Here is a 24,356-nt window from a genome sequence, read left to right as displayed (position 1 = left end):
CCTAAGTGCTTTCCCAGCACCTGCTCTACAAATAGGTTTTAAAGATTTATTTTAGGGATCCCTGGGTGGTGCAGCAGTTTAGCGTGTGCCTTTGGCCCAGCGCGCCATCCTGGAGACCCGGGATCGAATCCCACGTCGGGCTCCCGGTGCATGGAGCCTGCTTCTCCCTCTGCCTGTGTCTCTGCCCCTCTCTCTCTCTCTATCATAAATAAATAAAAATTTAAAAAAAATTTAAAAAAGCAAAGATTTATTTTATAGGGAGGGAGTGTAGGGCAGGGAGGGGCAGAGAGAGCATCTCCAGCAAGCTCCACTCCCGATGTGAAGAGCCCAATGCGGGGCTCTATCTCAACCCTGAGATCAGGACCTGAGCCGAAACCAAGAGTCAGTCATTAAACCAATTGAGCCACCCTGGTACCCCTCCACAAATAGTTTTTATAATTGCCCCAGAGCAGGGGTGCCTGGGTGGCTCAGTGGGTTAAGTGTCTCACTCTTGATTTCAGGCTCAGGTGGTAAACTCAGGTTGTGAGATCGAGTCCAATGCCAGGCTCCTTGAGTGCAGAGCTTGCTTGAGATTGTCTCTCTTGCTCTGCTCCCCCCCCCACACACACACACGCTCGCATTCTCCCTCTCTCCAAAAAACAAAAAACAAACCCAAAAAACAAAATTTGCCCCAGAGCAGGTGACCTGTTAACATAGGCCTTGAGTTTTCTGTGGTGGGAGATGCTTTTGCCTTCAGCTCTGAGGGCTCTTATGACTAGATGCGCAAAGATAGTGTGTTACATTGGCTCTAGCCTGCTTGCACTTGCTACTAAAAGTGACAATCAATTTAAAAGGACAGGTTAAATTGCCATTTCAGAGCCATGGGACTTTAGGGATAATTTAACTGTCTTTACTCTTCTGTTTGGCCAGAATGAATTGAGCCAATGAGTTCCTTCTGAATGTCTAGAGTCTCTTTCTGCTTTGACAACCGGACAGGTGATTAATGTCAGTCTACAACTGAGTGCCTTGTACATGGAATGATTGATTGCTTTTTGGTTCATCAAAAAGTGAAGTTCAAAGCACCATGACAGTAGTTGTGCGTGATAATGCTTGACTCAAACATCTCAAAAGCTCTGACTTTGCATGAGGCTTCCAGTCTTCAACAGAATGTCGTTAACTGCAGAAAAAACTCGAATATTGGAAGAATACTAAAAGTCATGCAGAAGTTTTATTGGGACTAGAGAAGTCAGAGCTTACGAATGGCTGAGGAGATGTGATGACAAATATCCTTTTTTTTTTTTTTTTTTAAGATTTTATCCATTTATTCACGAGAGAGAGATGCAGAGGGAGAAGCAGGCCCCATGCAGGGAGCCCGGCGCGGGACCCAATCCCCAGTCTCCAGACTCAGGCCCTGGGCTGGAGGCTGTGCTAAACTGCTGAGCCACCTGGGCTGCCCCTGATGACAAATATCCTACAGGGATTGTGCCCTTTGGCTACCTGAGCGGGACAAAGATGGGGACTGTTAGCTACAACTCTTGAAGTCTCCTGCCTCTCTCATTTCCCCAGTGGTTTCTTTCCACAAACTCCATTAAATGCTCAAACTGAGTTTTAAGAGGATGTAGTTTCAGGACACGTGGAGAGGGCAAAGTTCAGGAGTGAGAGGAAGAATAAAGGGTGTGAGTTAAAAGATGCTGGTATTTACCATTTTCAAACAGTCTTATTTGTGGATTATTTTTTTTTTTAATTTTTTTTTAAAGAATTTTATTTTATTTTATTTATGATAGTCACAGAGAGAGAGAGGCAGAGACACAGGCAGAGGGAGGAGAAGCAGACTCCATGCACCAGGAGCCCGACATGGGATTCGATCCCGGGTCTCCAGGATCGGCCCTGGGCCAAAGGAAGGCGCCAAACCGCTGCGCCACCCAGGGATCCCTTATTTGTGGATTATAAGGAGGCTGGCTGTTAAATCTAATTCCGCCTTATGTGTATCTCTGACAGGTTAGGAATGGTTCAGGTAGTGAACTTAGGACGGTAAGTAATTTCCCTTACCACAGGGATGCTGGGGTGGCTCAATCGGTTGGGTGTCTGCCTTTGGCTGAGGTCATGATCCCAGGGTCATGGGGGGTCCGGCTCCCTGCTCAGTGTGGAGCCTGCTTCTCCCTCTCCCTTGCCTGCCACACTCCCCCTGTGTGTGTTCTCTCTGTCAAAGAAACGAATAAAATCTTCCAAAAAAAAAAAATTCTCTTACCACAAACTAATGTAGCTTCTTCATGAAATTGCCTTTGGTTAATGTGTCGTCCTTGGGAGATTGCCTTGGTGGGCAGTTAGGCACAGGACAAAGATTGTTAGAGCTGTGAGTATTTTTGCATTTTTGCCTGCAGGGAAAGCAGCTGAGAGAGGACCTGCTCAAGGTCACAAGGTCACGTTGCCAGGGCTGCAGGTAGAGCCGGCATCTGCATTGTGTTAGCTCTGTGGGGAGGGGTGGCAAGGTGGGGGGGTGGGAAGAGGTTGAACGCCATTCTAGTTTAGGTCCGTGCTGAGTTTCAAATAAAATACTTGGGGAAATCAGGTTGGATTTCATGCTCAGGCATCTAACTTAGTTCTACCCAGTTGGTATCAATACAGGTCAAATGAAGGGCACCTTGGGTGACTCAGTTGGTTAAGCAATCTGTCTTAGGCTCAGGTCACAATCCTGAGGTCCTGGATCAAGCCCCAAGGATCCTGCTCAGCAGGGAGCCTGCTTCTCCTCCCTGCCCCCTCTACTTGTGCTCCTTCTCTCTCTCTCAAATTAGAAAAAAAAAAAAAAAAATACAGATCTAATGAAACATAGGTGTGTACTTGAATAAACTAGTTCCTGGTTGTGGGGTCTGTGAAATCTGGGCTGTCAGAAGGATGCTCCCTTTCCACCGATGCGTATATTAGATTCGGAGATTAAGTGGCTATAAGATATCCTAACTACGTGCCTCTTAAGCTGCTATTTATGTAACATCTTACGTCCTTTACTTTTGTAAGATCTTCAGTAAATTCTTTTTCTGAGGTCAAGTAGGTTATTTCAGTCTGTCGTCTGGTTACCACCCATGACTCTAAGTTGAAGTCTGCAGTCCTAAATTAGCCTCGCTGTTCTCTACTTCTTAGTGCGGTAGGGACAGAACAGCTTACAAGGAATTAGCTTGGCCTTGCTGAGAGTCAGGGGCATAGCAGCCTCCCTGTTTTCTCTGGAAAGAGGGGTGACCTGGGGAGTTAGGCAGGTCTGGCTGATTATTCCTCTTGCCGAGTGCCCCGGGGACACAGCCGTGAACCAGATGACACACTTGTCTTCATCAAGCCTGCAGTCTGGAGAGGATGGGTCATGAGCAGGTGGATCACAGGTACTTGCCATGAATCTGGTTGTGTAAAGTCCTAGGAAGAAGAGGAGAGGCCGGGGACCCTGTCAGGTAAAAGCCTTCCTGGGTAAAAGGCAGCCCGGCCGGGACTCACAGGTTGAAGGAGCCAGAAAGAGCCTGACCCAGCACTTGGCTGCGTACTGGCCTTTTTTTCTTTTATGCTAATTTCTATTTGGGAAAGGAGTAGATAGAGTAAATCAGGTGAGGAATGTGTAAATAACGTGGCAATCCCATAACCCTTGTTTTTTGTCTTGGAAACTCATCAAATTCGCAGATTCACCCGCTGAAAGTGCTGCTGGCATTGGCTATGGTTTTCTCGCCCCATACTTGGTTCCTAACATCATGTCCTATTTTGTTTTGTTGTTTTTTATGAGGCATTCCCCGTTCAGAATTCACACTTGAACTTGGGGATTGATAGCGGAAATCATTTTGGAGTTCCAGGCCTTGCAAGTTAGAGGAGCTATAACACTGATCAGTGGGAAAGGCAGACTGGAGTCACCGAAGCTTGGGTTTGGGTCCCTGTTGTGGGACATCCATGTAACATCAGCAAAGGCTCGCAACCTCTAAACCCTCCATTTCCTGAGCTGTAAAGGAGGCCTAATGATGCCAGCCTTCGGATGTTATAGGGGAGTGCACGGTCATGGTAAGTAAAATGCCCAACTTGGGCATGTGGGGTGCTTGTGCTCTTCAGAACCAGTTATATTTTTTTCCTACCCTTCTCTTTCCTAGGTGAGCCAGCTCCTGCCGATCACATCTCAGTTTCCGGGCTCATGCTCTGCATCAGGCACTGCTGGCTTGATGGCTAATGCTTATAGACATGCTTATAGAGGGGACCCAGCACTCCTGTGGTTTCTTAAGGCAGATGAAAATTCGCATATCAGCCAGCCTTTTTTTTTTTTTTTTTGAGAGATTTTCCCTATCAATGGTAAGTATTAAATCTCTATAAGCTAGGTGGATTACTATCTGTTAAAAGTAGAATAAATAGCTTGCTTTATGTTTTCCATGTTGATCAGAACTCAGTTTCTCCACATTGGAGCTCCCTTTGGAAGGGTGTATACTGTGATCCAGCTGCTGGTGTCTTACTGCTCACTTTTCTTGTGGCACAGGTGCTTTGGCTGGTGGCGGGGTGGGTGGCTAAACCTAAGGAGACTTGGCGGGGGCGTTGTCGTGGGGTTCAGCTGCCATGGAAACAGCAGCCTGAGGTGAGAGTCAGGGAAGAGGAAGGCTGTTGGTCTCTGCCCCATATTCTAGTGAACCAGGTTCTGTTGCAGAGTTGCCACGTGACTTCCTTGGCACACTCTGGTGCATGATTCTTTCCTCCCTTAGGTCACATGCAGTTTTGAACTTGGCATTTAAAGGATGATGGGGGTAGGCAGGAAGGACTATCCTATCTAAACCGTGCCATCCTATTACTACCCGAGGAATGGATTGGGAGCATCCTTGTGCCGTTTCTGCTCAAATGGCAAGAATGCAGTCATGGGTGGCCTGCATCTTTTCCTAGTGATGTTTTGAACCTGAGCCTTCCAAAGGTGGTGTTCGCCCTGAGGTGGTGTGAGGCTGTTGCCATTCTAGATGCCACTTTCCACCATCTTGCCTGCTCCCGAGTTGGTTGAAGAGCTGGCGCTTCATCTACACTCTTCCTCTCGACCTGAGCCACACCAGCCCTTAGCTGACTTGAGTCACCAGCACTCAGGTCTGTATTGTGTCCTCTGCAACTTCCATCACCTTGTTTCCCCCCTTCACCTGCTGTATCCCGGTCCTTGTTCCAAAGAGCAGCACTCCATCTGGAACCTCAAAACCTGATTCCTTGTCCTCTCTGACTCCTACCTTCTCTCCCCTTGACCCTTGACTTGGGCCTCAGACCTTCAGTTTTCTGATCCCCCCTTTCTTTCCTAGACTGGAAATCAATCCGTGGTTAATCATCAGCATCCTCAGCATCGCATTCTGCTTCTGTCTGACCAAACATCATCCTCGGATCAACCCACTTTTGTCTCTCTCCTTCTGGAACCCTGGGACCTTCTGGAGAAAACACTACTCACATAGGTAGACTTTTGCCATAACTTCCGGTCTCTAGCATCAGCTATGTGTTTAATGTCACTTGACGATTTTCCTTGTTTGTCCTAATGCCACCTCTCCATCGTTTTGTTCAGCAAATTCTCTACTTTCCTCCAAGTCCTTAAGAAATGTGCTTGTGGCCCTCTCTCCCCCTCCCCGCCCAGCCTCCTACTTGAAGAATATTGGAGGGATCTGGATTCATTTGTCCAGACACCAGCTGTCCCTTTGTAGCTGTCTCCCCTGCAGAATAAGCAGCAGGCTCCCTCTGTTCTCTGACTCTGCAGGGCTGCTGACTGAACCCGTGTCCCCCACCTGTGCTCTGCTCCCTGCTCTCTGTCCTCTGGGCCCTTCTACCTTGGCTTGTCTTCGCTCCCTGACAGGCCATCTTTCCCTGGCTCTTCTCATTGGATTGTGTCTCTCCTATTCTTTAAAAAATAAGGCTCGGGCAGCCCGGGTGGCTCAGCAGTTTAGTGCTGCCTTCAGCCCAGGGTGTGACCCTAGAGACTGGGATGGAGTCCCACATGAGTCCTACATCGGGCTCCCTGCATGGAGCCTGCTTCTCCCTTTGCCTGTGTCTCTGCCTCTCTCTCTCTCTGTATTTCTCATGAATAAATAAATAAAATCTTAAAAAAAAAAAAAGGCTCTTGCTTGACCCCGTGCCTCCCTCTAGCCATTACCTGTCTCTTGTTCCCATCCAGGCATCCTGAGCCTGTCTTTCCAGCCTTTATTTGGTGTGTGTGGCCCCAGGCCCCGTGTCTCCCAGCAGCCTGCCAGTCATTCTGTCAGCCACCAAACAGATGAAGGCTTTCTGATCTCGCCTCCTTGCCTTCTCTTGCACCTGACCTGACGCCAGCTGCTGCTCTGTCCCCGGACTTCCCACCTAGGCTGTCCTCGGCTCTCTGCTTGGGCTCCATCTTCTCGAGTGTGACTTCTTTTCCTTTTGCCACCCTCCTTGTTCCGCATGGCCCCCCAGGTCATTGGGTCCCCACATGTGGCTCCAACAGCCCCCTGCATGCTGTTCTTCACTTCTGTGCTTATTCTGGGTTCACCCCAGAGCTCTGTTGCACATCGCCCTGTTCCAGACAGCCCTGCTCTGTGGCCCATGGCACCCTGGCCACCCTGCCAGCCTACCCGTGTCTCCATCTGCGCCAGCCCGGTTCCTCCAGCAGTTTCCTCTCCTTAACACCCATTGCTCAAGACCAAATTTGGGAATCCGTCTTAGACTCCTCTCTCCCCCTCATCCCCTCCTAAATATTTTTCAAAACCAACTTTTCTGCATTCCCGCTCCTCTCATCCTTGTGTAGGCTCTGGCTCTCTGTCACCTATGCATTTGCCAACCAGCTGCTCTACCCACCGCCACCAGCCCCTCCTTCCTCAGGGGTCTCCTGAATTTCTCTCCCGCGCTGATGGGACCACGTCACTTCCCTTTTCAAACTTCTCAGGGGCTCTGGGAGCCTTAAGACTACCAGCCCCTCGGCGTGGTGTTCCTACCTGGTGGCCTCTTCTTCCAGCCTTTGAGCCCCCTGCAGACATGCACACTGTGCTAGCTCATACCTTGTTTCCAGACAGTTCGTTTTCCTAGGCCTAAAACATCCTTTCCTACCTCCTCCAATTTTGTCTCCCAAAGCTGCTCAGGTGACCACTCTGGGAAGCTTTCGCTGGAAGGGTATTTCCATAGTTACCATTGTTCTCCCATTATAGTGGAAGTGACCGTTACTAGTTCTGCTTTCCCACAAAATCGTACAATGTTTGAGGGCAGGGATGGTGTCTGGCTGGCCTCTTGTTCCTGGAGGGAATTGGGGCCAGCCCAGTGCAGGACACGTGGCAGGTCTGTCTGAGCGGGAGTCCCTGCTGATGCTGCTCCCTTGTCCTCCTCCACCCTCCTGCATGTAGAATGAAGTCCAGCTGGGTTTTAACAGGCATAGCAAAAAAAAAAAAAAGAGAGAGACAGACCTGGATTGAATATTTGCTTCACCATTTATTAACTAAGTGACCTTAGTTACATGGGTTTTTTACCCCTGGGGTCAGTTTATCTGTAAATTAGAAATACTAACGTTCAACGTTGTCGCAAAGTTAGATTGAAATCACGTGCATGGGGGCGCCTGGGTGGCTCCATTGGTGAAGCATCTGCCTTGGGCTCAGGTCATGATCCTGAGGTCCTGGGATCGAGCGCTGTGTCCGGCTGAGCAGGGAGCCTGTTTCTCCTTCTCCCTCTGACCCTCCCCCCCGAGCTCATGCTCCCTCTCTCAAATAAATAAATAAATAAAATATAGGGATCCCTGGGTGGCGCAGTGGTTTGGCGCTTGCCTTTGGCCCAGGGCGCGATCCTGGAGACCCGGGATCGAATCCCACATCAGGCTCCCGGTGCATGGAGCCTGCTTCTCCCTCTGCCTATGTCTCTGCCTCTCTCTCTCTCTCTCTGTGACTATCATAAATAAATAAAAATTAAATAAATAAATAAATAAATAAATAAATAAAATATAAAAAAAAAGAAATCATACGCACCGTGCTCCTGGCTGTAGGAGGTGGTAATATGCTTCCTCCTTGTTACTATTTCTCTGCTTCCTCCTGCCTCCACCCCTCCCTCCCCAAACATCCAGCTTCACAAGTTTCATCTCTAGTTTCCCTGCTTTTGGTAGTTCTCCCTGCATTAAGGAATGCCTTCCTCAGATCCACCAGCCTCTTCACGAGTCTCCACCCATTTGGCCTCCAGGCATGCCCAGGTAATTCAGTTAGAAATAACCCCTGTAGCATAGGGTGTTCCCTGCAGACTATCCAGTTAGCAGTCTTTTAATTACCTGTAGACAGTTCCTGGGTCGAAGGCCTTTCAGAAAAGGCAGAGATGTTTCTCCTTCAATTTTGTAGTTCTCCCGTGCTTCTGACAACCCAGGGCCTGGTACATCCTAAGTGTTGAGTGAAGGGCTGTTGACTGCGACTGGTGTTGGAAGGAAGAGGAATGCTTCTTTGTGGGGTTAAAATGTTGTCAGCGTCTTAAAGGAATCAAACCCTCTGGGAACTTGGAATTTTAGCTTATTTGCCCATAAGATTTTTTGCGTGATGTGAATGTCCACTTGCAAGCAAATAAGTGTCTGGAAATTAAACATAATTCTAGAAAATTCATTTCAAGCACAATGAAAATTTGTTAGTATGGAAATTAGTTTATAATGTGAAGAAAGTAAAGATTCTTCTTTGCTCTGAGCTACAAGAAAGTGGTGTGTATTTCTAACATTTTTCAGAAGCATAATCAAAAAGGAAATTCATAAAAAAAAAAAAGGAAATTCTTTAAGTAGAAGGTGCTTTGGGAAGATGCTCTTTTTTTTTTTTTTAACTTTAAATTTTTTTTTATTTTTTTTTATTCATAGAGATGCAGAGAGAGAGAGAGGCAGAGACACAGGCAGAGGGAGAAGCAGGCTCCATGCAGAGAGCCTGACGTGGGACTCGATCCAGGATCTCCAGATCTCGCCCGGGCTGCAGGCGGCACTAAACCGCTGCGCCACCAGGGCTGCCCTGGGAAGATACTCTTATTTTGACCTGCTCAGAGGAAGCTGATCCCATTTTTTGTCCAGCCCTTTTATTTTTTTCTAAGTTTTTATTTATTTAAGTAAAGCTTACACCCAACGTGGGGCTCAAACTCGTGATCCTAAGATCAAGAGTCGCACACTTCACCAACTGAGCTGGCCAGGTGCCCCTCATCCAGACCTTTTTTTTTTTAAGAGCACTGCTTTATTTATTTATGATAGTCACAGAGAGAGGGGGTGGGGCAGAGACACAGGCAGAGGGAGAAGCAGGCTCCATGCACCGGGAGCCTGATGTGGGATTCGATCCCGGGTCTCCAGGATCGCGCCCTGGGCCAAAGGCAGGCGCCAAACCACTGCGCCACCCAGGGATCCCCACATCCAGCCCTTTTAAAGAGAATGGTGTCACAAGTGAGGTCCTGTCACAACCACCACAACAAAGAGGGAGTCCACATAAAGAGACCATTTCCTGTGGAAATAAATGCCTTATTGATGTGTTAATCCAACGGTTAGCAGGTTGGCAGAGCTCTTGGTTAGCAGGTTGGCAGAGCTCTTGGCATTACCGACTGATAGAGGTGTTTATAGACCTGCTCCCACATATCTCTCACAGCCGACACAGCTCCTCCCCTTTTTGCCCCAAACCAGTGAATTCTAGATGCAAAGCCTCCTCATTGTGAGCATGGAAGCAGTCCACTTCTGGCTGCAAACGAGGCAGGTGGCCATGGCCTGCAGCGAGCTTCCGGTGTTCCAGCTTGCGAACTAGCCACTGCTTACTCTTCACACACGCTGACTTTTAAATCCCGTCTCCCAATGAAGCAACTTACCTGTTACGTAACAAAACGTGTAAATCTTCACAGGTTGGAGATGGGGAAGTGTCTTGACCGTCCTGCAGCATATTCTCCCCATCAGCTCAGTACCAGCAGCTGGCTCTCAGGTGGCCCTCGTGTAAACTGAGGTCCCACATCAGAAACATCTTCTAGAAATGACCTAGAGGAATAGCCAAATGCATTACTGTGTGTCACAGTATGTTTGTGGAGCAGGATGTGGGGGTCCCTGTGGCGTCCACTTTGTTTATGGCGGATGACTGCCCTTAGCACCCAGCGCTCCCTCCTATAGAGCCCCAATATTTTCATGTCATGGGGCAGGGAGAAATCCAATTCCCTAGGAAAGGGCTGAGGAACTGCCTTTGCTTCACAGATAAATCGTGCTTGGCTAAACATCCAGGCCCATCTTGTTTCCTTTAGCCAGTGACTGTTCTGAGAGGCAGTCAGAGGGAATGTGACCCAGTTCTGGCCAATGAAATATTAAGGAGAGAGTGTATTATCGGAGTAGCTTCGCTTCCCAATGAAAAGGTAAAGCTTCCAGAAAAGACAGCCTCTCTTCCTCATTCCTGCCCCAAAACAACGTGATGACTAGGGCTGTTGCAGCCATTTTAGGACTGCGAGGAAGAGACTTACAGAATTAAGGTCATTGGTGGTAACAGCCCCGTGGAGCTGGGAACCCACAGGTACCACCCAGGCACACACACGAGCCATTGCACGGGTCTGTTCATGATACTCAGGAGCAGGTTGGACCATCAGTTCCCTCTGAGAACAGGGTGTGCAATGGAATGGAGGGGGTGGCGCATCAGAAGGGGAATCTCGGGGGATCCCTGGGTGGCGCAGCGGTTTGGCGCCTGCCTTTGGCCCAGGGCGTGATCCTGGAGACCCGAGATCAAATCCCATGTCGGGCTCCCTGCATGGAGCCTGCTTCTCCCTCTGCCTGTGTCTCTGCCTCTCTCTCTCTGTCTCTCTGTGTGTGACTATCATGAATAAATAAATCTTAAAAAAAAAAAAAGGGGGGGGGGAATCTCGGGCATCCCTGGGTGGCTTAGTGATTTAACGCCTGCCTTCAGCTCAGGCTGAAGTGATCCTGGAGTTCCAGGAGGCCTGGTGTCTCAAGTCCCATGTTGGGCTCCCTGCATGGAGCCTGCTTCTCCCTCTGCCTATGTCTGTCTCTCATGAATGGATGAATAAATCATTTTTTTTTAAAAAAAGAAGGGGAATCTCTCTTCTATATGGCTGAAGTGTTTTCTCTTGGCAATCTGATAGCCCACCCGTGTGGAACATTATAAAGCCATTGATTTTTTTGTATGTGTTGGGTTTCAGTTTTGTTAATGGTTTTAATAATATAAAGAAATGCAGGTAAGATAGAAATGTAATAGAACACTGAGTTATGTAATGTAGTCCCGACTTTCTTTGGAAAAAGGTAGAAAAAATTGGGGAAGTAAGTATGTCAGAACAATGGTTTGCCGCTGGGAACTGGCATTCTGGGCAGTTGCTTTGTTTATGTTTGTGTGTGGTTTTCACATATGGGTTTTTTTTCCCCCCGTTTTAATTTTTTATTGTAGTTAAAAGACAAAGCATAAAATTAACCATCTTAGCCTTGTTTTTTTTTTTTTTTTATAGTAGGTGACACGCCCAGCACAGAGCCCGACTCGGCTGAACTCACGACCCTGAGATCAAGACCTGAGCCGAGATCAGAGTTGGATGCCCAACCGACTGAGCCCCCAGGCACCCACCACCTTCTCTGTGTTTAAGTCCACAGCATGGGGGCACCAAGCACATTCACTGTCATGCAGCCACCACCGTCTCCAGTACAGGTCACCTTGCAGAACGGTAAGCCTCCGTCCCGTCCCTGCAGCCCTGGCTCCCACCGTTCACCGTCCGCCTCAGCGAATGTGACCACTGCAGGTGCCTCACATGTGAGTGCCTCCTGCGGGGTCTTTCCCTTTGTGATCTTCATATCTCACTTAACAGAATGTCCTCCGGGTCCGTCCATGTGGGAGCAGGCATCAGAATTCCCTTCCTCAGGCTGAATTAGTGTGGTATGTACGCATCGCATCTTGCCTGTCCGTTCTTGTCTCAGTGGCCGCTTGGGACTGCTTCAGTGTTGTGAATAATGCTGCCATGCACACAGGTGCACAGATAAGTAGGTATTTTGTAGTCAGGAAAAGTAGCAGGGGCGCCTGGCTGGCTCAGTTGGCAGAGCATGCGATTCTTTCTCTGAGGGTTGTGAGTTCGAGCCTCACCTAGGGTCCAGAGCCTACTTCAAAGTGAGAGAGAAGAGTAGCAAATGAAGACCTTGGGGCACCCAGATCATCTGTGTTGAATTTGTACCTCCCCACCTCAGTCCTCATGCTCTATCAGGTCTTCTGAACACTTAGCCAACAGTAGCATTTCCCTGCCAGAAGGGAAAATTAGAACCTGGACACTCTCCCCCCCCACTTGAAAGCCTGGTGGCCGCACAGGGTTAGCCGCGCTCACGTGCTCCACCTGCTTCCTCCAGGAGTCCTTCCTGTCCTTCCCTTGCTGGGCAATGATGACTCCAGCCCCGACACTGTCCCCAGAGAGGCTGGTGCTGTAGGAGGCCTGCACCCTCCTTCTTTTTATTTATTTATTTATTTATTTATGATAGTCACAGAGAGAGAGAGAGAGAGAGAGAGAGGCAGAGACATAGGCAGAGGGAGAAGCAGGCTCCATGCACCGGGAGCCCGATGTGGGATTCGATCCCGGGTCTCCAGGATCACGCCCTGGGCCAAAGGCAGGCGCCAAACCACTGCGCCACCCAGGGATCCAGCCTGCACCCTCCTTACCTGTCCTTCCGAGCTGTGTTGGGCTGTCTGTCTGTTTCCCTAGTGAACTGTATGGAAGACAGAACAGCCACAGGTCAGTTCACCAGCTACCTGGGTCTCCCTGTGGTCACCGCCCTGCAGGGTGCCTGGGACTCGGGACAGGCAGGGCGAGCAGTGCAGGGCACGCTTCACCCAAGCCTCTTCAGGTAGAGGAGGTGCTGTGGGAGCTTGCTCACTTGGTGGGAGGCACAGCACTCGAGGCATAAAAGACCCTCCGGGGCGCCTGGGTGGCTCAGTGCATTAAGCATTGGACTCTTGGTTTAGGTTTAGATCATGATCTCAGGGTTATGAGATTGAGTCCCTCGTTGGGCTCCACGCTCAGTGCAGAGTCAGCTTGAGATTCTTTCCCTCTGCCCCCTCCCCCTGCTCTCTTGCTCTCTCTCAAATAAACACAATTTTTTTAAAAAGCCCCTTGAACTGATGTAGTCCAACTACTTGAGATACCCAGGCCAGGTGTCCAGGCATGAGGCTGAACTGAAAAAGCGCCTTTCCTGCCACCTGGCAGCCCCCAGCAGGGCTGGCCTGAGCCAGCTGCGGGGCACTGACCCGTCCTCAGAAGCCTTTGATGGGCTCTGCTCCCCTCTGCCAGCTGGCTCTCGCTGCCCCTGCAGGCTCTCCTCGGACACCCAGATGTGCCTCCTCTCTGCCTGCCTTCTTGCCTCCCCCAGGTCTTCCTCCCCAGGCTCTGCCTCTGCACACGGGCCCTCTCACTGCCGCCCCCAGTGCCCCCCAGCACTGCAGCCCCCAGAAGTCCACCCCCTTCTCTGCAGTCGTGGTCCTGGTTCCCGGTGCTTGCCCACCCACCCGTGCGTGTTTATGGTGCTGGTGCAGGGCTCTGGGCTGGTGTGTGTACAGGGCCTCTCTCCCCTCTCCCCTCCTCTTCCTCTCCTCCCTTCCCTTCTCAACCTCCCCTCCCCTCCCCCCCATCCCCTTCCTCCTCCCCCTCCTCCCTCTGCCACCCTGTACCCCCATGCTACCTGAGCCAGGAGGAAGGGCCCAGGGATGCATGCTCATCAGTACTGGTGAACTTTGGCACGGCTCTGAGAGCACAGAGAATTGAAGACTAGCCTCTGTGTGGAACTGGAGCAAGTTGGGGAGTAAGGGAGGGCCAGGAGCTGGAAGGAGGCCAGCACACACCCCTGGGTCCCTGGGAGAAGTGCACCAAGGCTGCTCCTGCTGGTTAGGGAGCTGGAAGCTGCTTCCAGAAGCACAGGGTTATCTCTTACACGTACAGTGAACTGAACAGAGTTCTTCCTTGGAGAAGGAGGAACAAACACTCCTTGCTTGTCGCTGCCTCTGCAGCTGTGCGCCTGCCATTCCCCGCTTGCTGCACCCCCCTCTCCCTTCTCGCTCCTTCCTTCCCTCCTGCGCCTCCCGTGTCCCTCTCCACCTCTGTTGTTGGCCCTGCCCTGTCCCTGTGGTCTGCCTCCCCTGCGGCTCCCCACAGACCCTCTTTCACACGGAGGCCGTGTCTGTACATTCCACACCTGTGTCTGCCAGCCACGGCGCTCTGTGTTATTAATAGAGCCAGTAGATGACTTAGGGCTTGGAGCTTTTTATTCTCCTAGAAAAATTCCAGCTGGTTATTTTTTTTCAGTCAACGGGTTTTCATTGATTTTCCTCCCCACGGATCAATGATCTTGTACCAAAAAGCTCACCACCACCCTGGGAAATGCAGGCCTGGGCAGGAGCCCCAGAGCCTCAGAGGTCTGTGTTTGCAAAGCGGAGCCCCGGCCCTTTTGCTCACCCTTACAGCCCACCCCCCGGCACACACCTGAACTGGGCACCCACCTCCTTCCTCCCCGTCCAGTTATCCAGCCGGCACGCAAGCAGAGTTAGGTCTCTGAGGCACTTTGCTCTCTTAGCCTCACGCTGGGTCCTGCGCCACTTATGGGAAGGCAGAGACCAGGTCAGGACCATCCCTCACGCTCCCTGGTAGCTGGGGTTCTGGACGACAGTTGGGTTCCTTCCATCAGATGCCCGATTTGGAAGGCAGACGTTAAGGGTAGGCTTTGGGGTATATGGGCAGGTGCCGTGTGCCCATTACAGGCTGAACGGCTACGTGTGGAACCGGGAGGCAGAGGCCCCTCTCCACACGAGGCTTCCCCAGGACAGGTTTTCTGGGCATCACCAGGAGGGCCTCTGCGCCCCGGGGCCTGGGCAGTCGCTACACTAGTGCCTGCACTGCTTTCTGATCCCTGCACCTCCCTCCCCCCGCTCCTGTGCTGCACATGCTTGGCTCTGGGCCTGGTGGTGGCCTCCTGGTTCCCCACCTTCTGACCTGAGACCTTTCTGGCAGCTCAGCCATTCCTGGGTCCCTGGCGACAATTCTGTAAGCCATCTCCCGGTGCCAGCCATTGTCCCTTTGAAATATCACCCCTGCAAAGAGCCCACTAAGGGCTGGATGTCTGGGTCCCTGCTGGAGGCCTGTGTTGCAGCCTAACCCCATTGGAGGGCATGAGGAGGCCAGGCCTTTGTGGGGGAGTGGGTTGTGTGGGTGGAACCCTCCCCGAATGGGTTAGTGCCCTTGTGAGTGAGACCCCAGAGAGCGCCTCTGCTCCTTCAGCTGAATGAGGGCACCATGCAGCCTCCAGGACCATGAGAACTAGTGTTGTGGGTGAGCCTCCCCCCCCCCCGCCCCATGGTTACGGTAGCCCCAGAGGACCATCCACCTCTCCCCGTTTCCAGGTTGGGGTGCCTGTTGGTTCTCCCCATTTGATTGTCAGCTGCTTGAGCACGGGCATTGTGCATTAGTGGTGCTCCTGCAAAGAGCTCACTCAAAGCTTGCTGAGGAAAAGCTGGGGTCAGCTGCCCCCCACCAGCCCCCCCATGCCCCAACAGCAGCATGTCTGGCTGCAGTGGTCACTTGGGAACTGGACTGAGGGTCACAGCCCCTCCGGGAGCCTCTGCCTTCCGATTCCCAATGCAGATGGCCCTCGGCGTCAGGGAGGGGACAGAGCAGACCAAACCACCGCCACTTGGTACCTGGAATTCAGCCTGTTATCCTTGCAGATGCCTGGGGTTGCTTGAGGCTGTCAAGACCCTGGCCTTGGACCAAATCGCAGATTGGTTTTACAGAGTTCTGATCCCACAAACAACCCAAACCCATCCTGGAATCCAGGAACTCTGGAGGAAGACCAGGGTCATGGGTGTGTCTCTGTGTCCTGAGGGCAGATTTCTAGGCAGACCACAGAAAGAACTCTGGAACCTAAGTCAGCTAACAAGTTGTAAAACAAGTACAGGCTATTTCTGGAGGGATCACGGGGAGGTGAGGGAGCCGCCTGGATCGACCGGGGAGGTCAGTGGGGCGGTCAGCATGAGGAGACTTCCCGGAGGCAGTTCCTCCACCTGGGCGTCTCTCCTGTGTCCAGCTTCAAGACGAGCTCAAGAGCGTGTGGTGAAGACAGTGCAGGGCGCCTGGGTGGCTTGAGCATCTGCCTTTGGCTCAGGTCATGATCTCAGGGTCCTGGGATCTAGGCCCGCATTAGGCTCCCTGCTCAGTGGGGAGTCTGCTTCTCCCCCTGCCTCTGCCCCTCCTTGCTGCTTGTGTGCGCTCTCTCAAAAAAATAAATAAAATCCTTAAAAAGAAAAAAAAAAGGCAAATTAAGTGGGACAGAATGTAGGAAGAGAGTGAGCCAAGCAGCCTGTACCTGTGTTGGCATGAGAGCTTGCGTGGCTGGGGCCCCTGTCTCTGGAGCCTTTCCTTCTGGTTGTGGAGGGAAATGCTGCGGGGGACACTGCATGATGGGGACACCACCATCTGGTGGTGCTCTGACCAGGGCTTTGTGTGGAGGCAGGGAGCATTGGCCCACAGCCCGAGACCTGAATCCTATTTATCTCTGCTGCTAACCCCCTGTGTGCCCTCTGGGTTGAAGTATTGATTTTATGGCATCTATGAGAAGTATCCACCCCCACCCCCATCACAACGTGGCCCATTTCTGCTAGTTTTTTTTTTTTAAGATTTTTATTTATTTATTTATTCATGAGAGAGACAGAGAGAGAGAGAGGCAGAGACACAGGCAGAGGGAGAAGCAGGCTCCATGCAGGGAGCCCGACATGGGACTCGATCCCGGGTCTCCAGGATCAGGCCCTGGGCTGAAGGTGGCGCTAAACCACTGAGCCACCTGGGCTGCCCTCTGCTAGTTTTTACGTGGGCTTTCATCTCTAATTTGCAGTAGCATCCTGGAGCTCAGGGCCCAAGGTGGGGAGCCTGCGGACCAAGGAGCACCCTGCAGCCAGACTGGGGCAGGAGCTCCATCTAACCTGCTTCTGTGGGTGGGGTCACCTGGCTATGGAGGCCGTCCTCATGGGAGATAGCTTTCTCTTGGGAGATTGGTCACTAACCTGGCTAGGTGCCAGGTTGCCTCAGTCATCCTGAGGGGCCAGTTAGTGACCAATCTCCCAAGAGAAAGCTATCTCCCATGAGGATGGCCAGGGACCAGGGGTCAGCTGTCTTCCTCCCCATGCCCAGCCAGCACACAGGAAATGTAGGAAATGGTGGTTGATCCAAACAGATATGCGCGACAGTGAGTGGGCAGGCAGTTGCTTTGAAGCCGGGTCCAGGCCAGACCTAACAGGTGTGTGAGCAGGTGCTGTGCTGCAGACAGGTGCTGCTGCTGCCTGCTGTGGTGAGCCCTAGCAGCTGGCACAGGGGGCTCTGCTGGATAGTGACAGCTGGACCTAGCTGGAGCCCGTTCGGGATGGGGCTCGCAGGTGGGTGCTTAGCAAGCTCAAGTGGCTGGTATAACCACGCTGGGTGCAGCAGGCAAGCAGCTGGGTGAAACACTGAGACGAGCAGAACGGTGGGGGTTTGGAGCCATGGGACATTGTCTCCAGTGCACCTGGGCAGGCAGCCAGAGCCCTGCTGGCTGCATCAACCTCAGGAGCGTCGTCCCCCAGGTCTCTGGATTCAACCTTCATTCTTACTCCAGGAAGGCCTCCAGGGGCTGTTCGCTGGGTGCCAGGTGCCTCAGTCATCCTGAGGGCCTGGGTACCATTCCCACCATTTCACGCAGGAAGAAACTAAAACCCAGAGAAGAGAGATGCATGGGGGGCTCAGTCGGTGAAGCGTCTGCCTTCAGCTCTAATCATGACCCCAGGTCCTGAGGCCTGGCTCCCTGCCCCTCCCTTGAGCCCTCCCCATGCTCATGCTCTCACTCAGATGAATAAATCTTAAACCCGAAAAAGCAGAGAAGAGTGGCCTTGCGTGATGTCAAGCAGCTAGTAAGTGGCAGAGCCAGAAATCAAACCCCACTGCCGGATGCTGAAGTTTTACTCTCCTGGTTTTCAGTTTTGCAAATAGAGTCGGCAAGGAGTAAATTATGTTTTTTTTTATCATTGGGATTATTTTCAGGAGAACAATTACAAGGTCAAAGCATAGGACCGTTTTCAGAAATCTTGATGTATTAGTTGTCAAAATTTGCCCCCAAAGAGGGTGCATCAACTTATGTGAGGCCAGCAGCAGTCAAGCAGTTTCACTGTTAGATGGAGTCGCTCCTTCTAAACACCGCTTCACCTTAGAAAGGGCCCCTGTCCTGGCCTCAGCCCTCCCTTCTCCCTGCTGGTCAGCCCACCACAGAATTTTGTGATGAGCTCTTTAGGGTTTTAACTAGGATTGCATTGAACTTATGAATCACATGGGGAGAGCCGACTTTTCATAAAATTAAGTCTTCTAATCTGTGATCATGGTCTATTTTGCCACTTACTAAGGCCTCTAGTTCATAATGGAGTTGTTGTTTTTTTTTTTTTTTTTTAAGATTTTATTTATTTATTCATGAGAGACACACACAGAGACAGAGACAGGCAGAGGGAGAAGCAGGCTCCTTGCAGGAGCCCGATGTGGGACTTGATCCCGGGTCTCCAGGATCACACCCCAGGCTGAAGGTGATAAACCGCTGTGCCACCTGGGCTGCCTGTTTTGTTTTGTTTTAATTAAGCTCTAGACCCAGTATGGGGCCTGAACTCAAGATCCCAAGATTAAGAGTCACATGGTCGGGGCAGCCCCGGTGGCTCAGTGGTTTAGTGCAGCCTTCAGCCCAGGGTGTGATCCTGGAGACCCAGGATCAAGTCCCACGCCAGGCTCCCTGCATGGAGCCTGCTTCTCCCTCTGCCTGTGTCTCTGCCTCTCTCTCTCTCTCTCTGTGTCTCTCATGAGTAAATAAATAAAATCTTAAAAAAAAAAAAAAAAGAGTCACATGGTCTTCCCAATGAGCCATCGAGGCGCCCCCACAATGGAGTTTTCATTTTCATTTCTCCAAAGAGATCTTGGACTTCATTAACATGCATATGTTTGAGAGAAAAAAAAAAAAAGAAAGATGCGTGTGTTTGAGGGGTGCCTAAGTGGCTCAGTCAGTTGAGTGTCTGATTCTTGATTTGGGCTCAGGTCATGATCTCAAGGTCCTGGGATGGAGCTCCCGGGCTCAGCAGGGCGCCTGCTTCTCCTCCTTTTCCTTCTGCTCCTCCCCCCACTGATGCAAGCTCTAAAAAAAAATAAAATCTTTTTTAAGAAGATGCCTATGTTTGATGTCCTTGTAAATGGCTTGTTCTTCATTTTCTAATTGTTGTAGCTAGAATATTTTAGATGGAGGGATTTTTTTTTTTGCATACTGATTTTTATGCCCAGCAACCTTGCTAAACTGTTGTGTTCTGATAACTTCTCCGTTAATTCATTGACTTTCCCTGTCGTCTGTAAATAATGCCAGTTTTGTTTCTTCCTTTCGAATATTTATACCTTCTTTTTTCCTTTGCCTTAGAGCCTTGACCAGGACCTCTAGTACCATTTGACCCACGCTGGACATGGTGACAATGGGCCTCTTTGTCATGTGTCCGTGCTCACAGGAGAGCCTTCAGCGCCCCAGCATTGCCTGTGATGTGTTGGGGGTTTGTAGCTGCCCTTTATCAGGGCGAGGAAGTCCCTTCTGCTCCTAGTTTGCTAAGGGCTCTTCTCATGAATGGGTCTCCAGTTTTATCTGCAACTGTAGAGAGGATGCTAGGACTTCTCCTTTTTTCTCTCAAGTAGTCTGTGATGCTGCCTTTTCCGTTTACCGAAGCAGCCTTGCACTCCTGGGAGAAACCCAACATGACGGCACTGTATTATCCTTTTTAGGTATAGTTTTAGGTCCAGTTTGTTACTCATGTAGGACTGTTGCATCTGTGCTCACCAATGAGATTGCCCTGTGCTTCTCTTTCTCACGTTTCCTCTATCAGATTTTGGTGTCAAGGTTATGATTGCCTCACAGACTAACTGGGCAGTTCCCTCTTTTTGTTCTGAGTTAACCTAAGGCCCGAGCCCTTTGTTCCCTAAAGGCTGTGAAGGGGCGGCTGGGTGGCTAGGTTGACCGAGTTTCCAACTCTTGATTTCATTTCAGGTCATAATCCCACGGTTGTGAGGTCCAGCTCTGCATTGGGCTCCACGCTCAGTGGCTGGGGAACTGCAAAGCTGCCTTGTCCTCAGCACCTGCCTTTCTGACTCCTTCCCTGGTGCGGTGGAGAGCCTCCTAGATCTCTTCAGGGCAGCAGGTGATTCATTTTGGAGATGGAATCTGTCCTGCATTGGGAATAAACTTATGATGCACATTTGGGGGAAAAAAAAAATCAGTGGGAAGGCTGCTTGAGGTTCTCCCTCTCTCTCTGCCTCTCTCACCCCATTCCCTCTCGCTCACTCTCCCTCAAACAAATAAATCTTGAAACGCATATGAGGGGACGTCTGGGTGGCTCAGTGGTTGAGCATCTGCCTTTGGCTCAGGTTGTGAACCCCGGGTCATGGGATCGAGTCCCACATTGGGCTCCCCGCAGGGAACCTGCTTCTCCCTCTGCCTGTGTCTATTCCTCTCTCTCTTATGTCTCTCATGAGTAAATAAATAAAATCTTAAAAAAAAAAAAAAAAGCCTGTGAGAACCCCAGGTGGGACCGTCTGGGCCTGCTGTCAGCTCTGTGGGAAGGTCAGCTCCTGGTCAGCTTTCTCTTCCAGAAATCACAGCCCTTACTTCCCAACCTGTCAGACCACACGGACTCCCACTAGACCGTGTGCGACAGTCAGGGTCATGCCCAGGCCTCCCTAGGGAGTCTTCCTGAAGCCTGTCTGTGATCTGAGCTCTCTCCTGCTCCAGAGAGCCCACTGGCCCCCAAGTCCAGGTCTGCAGCAGGACACTCTGGGCCCTGGTCAGTGGCCGTACCACCTGCACCCCCCACCCCCACCCCCACCCTGCTTCAGCTGTGCCCTACAGAGCCTGTGGCACACCAGGGCTTCCTCCGCACAGATCGCTACACAGGCTCTCCCACCAGACCCTTCGTGTACCTGATGCATGCCACCTCTTCCAGCGAGTCTGCCTTCCCTTTAGCTCCGGATCCCCTTTCTCCTGTGGCTCTGTGTCTGCCTATTACCAAAATCACTGCATCCAAGTATTCTGTACTCCAGTGATTGTTCTGAGTGTTCACTTAGTCAGCAGATACGTCCTGGGCACTAGGCACTGTGTTAGGGGCCTAAGGTCGATGGGTTCCAGCCACTCTGGAGTTGTCCAGTGAGTGGGAAATAAAATAGCTTGGACTCTATAGGTCAACATATAACCCCACAAAATTAAATCACCTAGAATCTCACAGTTCATGTATTAGCACATTTCTTTCTGGCTTTAAAAAATGCTTGTAATAGCATATCTGAGTAGGTAGGTACTAGCTTGTTTTACAGATGAGCAAAGCAAGGCATGAGCACGCAAGCCAAAGGTCACAGGAATGGCTGGGTCAGGACTTTTTTTAAGATTTTTATTTATTCATAGAGACACACAGAGACAGAGAGTGGCAGAGACACAGGCAGAGGGAGAAGCAGGCTCCATGCAGGGAGCCTGATGTGGGACTTGATTCCAGGACCCTAGGATCATGCCCTCGGCTGCAGGTGGCACTGAACCGCTGCACCATCGGGGCTGCCCTTTTTTTTTTAAGATTTTATTTATTCATGAGAGAGAGGCGGAGACGCAGGCAGAGGGAGAAGCAGGCTCCCTGCAAGGGAGCCCGATGTGGGACTCGATCCCAGGACCCCGGGATCATGCCTTGAGCTGAAGGCAGATGCTCAATTGCTGAGAAACTCAGGCATCCCAAGGGTCAGCACTTTTACTCAGGCAGCCTGGGCCCTTATCTTTTAAAAATATAATGGGTAGAGCTGTGTGTCCCTGCTGGAGGCCCTAAATTTTCACTTCTCTTACTACATACATCTTACACAGAAATGTGCATTCTGTCCCCTAACCTGGTATCACCCCAGGCCTGTTCTACCCTCTGCCTTCATAGCCTGTGCTGGGGACAGACTCCACTGGGGAGTCCGAAGGCCTGAGCTCTTGTGGCCTTGACATCAACTGGCTGTGTGACCTCAGACTAGTCACTCGGCCTCTCTGGGCCTCAGTCTACACATCTGTAACAGCGCTGGGATTCAGTCACACTCCTGTGGGAGTGAAGAACCCTCTGTTTAGGGAGCTGAGCCCCCTGGAACTCTACCTGGTGCAGAACCCACAGCTCTGCAGCTTTGGGCAGACGGGGAGAGGGGCTGGGGCTGTGCTGAGCGCTCCGTGGAACATCTGGGGACCTCTGCCCCCTTTCCCACCTGGCCTCCTCACCTGTATCCCCAAGAGGTGTAAGAGTAACCCCAAGGATGTGCTCAGAACACCAGGTATGCTATGGCCAGCGTGCCAGGCCTGTCCGGGTCTATGCTCTGTGGGCTGGGCGGCCAGTCCTTCGATGGTCCTGTCCCCAGCAGCGTGCCCCTGCTCCCCGCCTGCTGGTTCACACCCCACCCCCGTGACTTGTCCTCTCTCTAGACAAGGCACCTTTGACCTTTGCATGCCATGGGCCCCTGAGGCCATCTGGAGAAGAGTATGAGCTCCTCAGAACAATATTTTTATTTTTATTTTTATTCGGTTTTTAAGTGCATTAATTAATTAATTTTAGTCCTCTCTACCCCAAACTTGGGGCTCAAACTCATGACCCCGAGGTCAAGAGTTACACGCCCTTGTTCCTGAGCCAGCCGGGTGCTGCCCCAAGACAGTATTTTTAAATAAATAAATGGAGGAAAACCATGACCTAGAAAAGCAATTCATAAAAGGTCTAGATAAATGTGCGGTGTGGTAGTGTATTTATTACCACATTAGTGAGCCCCAGGCTGCAAGTCTACCACTCATCATTTTGAAGTAGTAGTGAGTGTAAATGATACGTAGGGATCTCTGCTTCTGTCGCGATGTGATTGGAAACTATCTGGGTTACTGTTGGCGACAAGGTCACTGGTGCAGCTCACACCACTGAGGTTTTGCGGCCCCCATTCCTAACGGGATGGCAAATATTAGACGTGGGTGAAGAGGATGTAAATGTTTTCTGCCCAGTTTCAGAAACCCCAGGCTCCCATCCCTGGGCCCCTTCCCCTCCCAGGGTTTTCCTTGTAGACCCTGGTTGAGAAACCCGACCCCCGGGCAGCATGGTTGTGTAAGAGGAGCTAGGAGAGAAGTGGGTGGGGTGAGGGGCTGAGAGGGAAGGAACAGTTGATGTATGGGTCTCTTTAAGAGGGAGGGACTGGGCAATTTCTGTGCCCCTGGGCCTTTGTATATGCTCTTCTTTCTGCAGGGCGTTCACATCCCTGCTCCATCTGCCACCCTCAACGCCAGCATCTCCTGGGAAGCCTTCCATCTGCTCCCCTCCCCCAGCACGTGGTCCTCTTCCCTCTTCCCTGCACTGAGTTCAGGTTTGCATGCTGGGCTGAGCCAGGCAAAAGCTCTGCTGGGGCTGCTCTATCTCCAGATCTCCAGGGCCCAGTCCACACTGGTACTTGGTTGATGCTTGTTGAATAAATTTATGAATGAGTGACTAAATACGTGGGAAAATGAATAAATGAATAACAAAGTCATGCCTTGCAAGCAATGGCACTCCCTACAGGTCTCACATTTCAGAAAGGACTGCTTGTAGTGATGTGTGGCCTTCCTAATACGCTTCTTTAAAAAAAAAGTTACTATTTTTATTTTTTTTAAAGATTTTATTTATTTATTCACGAGAAAGACAGAGAGAGAAAGAGGCAGAGACACAGGCAGAGGGAGAAGCAGGCTCCATGCAGGGAGCCCGACGTGGGACTCGATCCCAGGTCTCCAGGATCAGGCCCTGGGCCAATGAGCTGAAACCAAGAGTCAGACACTCAAAAGGCCACCCAGGTGCCCTAAAAGTTACTTTTTTAAAAAAAAGGCAGATTAAAACAATGCATAACAACAATGGAATATTATTTGGCCATAAAAAGGAATGAAGTACCAATTCACACAATATGGATGAACCGTGAAAATGTGGTGCTCAGTGAAAGAAGCCAGCCACGAAAGGCCACATATTATGGGATTCCATTTATATGAAATGTCCAGAATTAGCAAATCTAAAGAGACAGCAGATTAACAGAGCTAAATCCTCATCTTTCAGCTGCAGTCATTGGATTGTATCTAAAGGCAGCAAATCAGCAGCTGTCAGCATAAGCCTGTCACACGTGTATAGATGAGAGCCAGAAAAAAACATCTAGAAGAGCACAAATGGCTGCTTCTGAGGGAGGACCCGGGCTGTGCAGAGCTGGGGGCAGGGGCCTGCCGCTTGTCATTATAAGCCTTGTAGTTCCATGCGTCCCTTAAAAGCGTGTGCCTGTTACTAATTTTATTGGAGATAAAAGCTAAGGGGGATGCCAGGGTGGCTCAGCAGTTTAGCACCTGCCTTTGGCCCAGGGCGTGATCCTGGGGTCCTGGAATCAAGTCC

General features: G+C 50.9%; 1 long non-coding RNA gene across 2 annotated transcripts; it reads left to right on the top strand.

The window, feature by feature from the left end:
• The first annotated feature begins 1,254 nt into the window (after positions 1-1,254).
• LOC112930236 (uncharacterized) lies at positions 1,255-20,490 on the top strand. 2 transcript variants are annotated; one of them, XR_012002304.1, is made up of 7 exons: positions 1,255-4,005; positions 4,092-4,287; positions 4,689-5,055; positions 5,259-5,405; positions 11,380-11,589; positions 11,731-11,798; positions 19,973-20,490. It is a non-coding gene; the product is annotated as an uncharacterized lncRNA (long non-coding RNA). The 2 variants fall into 2 exon arrangements; XR_012002305.1 differs by lacking the exons at positions 4,689-5,055; positions 5,259-5,405 and having other exon boundaries at positions 1,711-4,005.
• Positions 20,491-24,356: the final 3,866 nt, after the last annotated feature.

The sequence above is a fragment of the Vulpes vulpes genome, chromosome 6 (genome assembly GCF_048418805.1).
Source record: "Vulpes vulpes isolate BD-2025 chromosome 6, VulVul3, whole genome shotgun sequence".
Taxonomy (NCBI): Eukaryota; Metazoa; Chordata; class Mammalia; order Carnivora; family Canidae; genus Vulpes; species Vulpes vulpes.
Note: the sequence above shows the minus strand (reverse complement) of the source record. Positions and strands in the feature narration are given on the sequence as shown.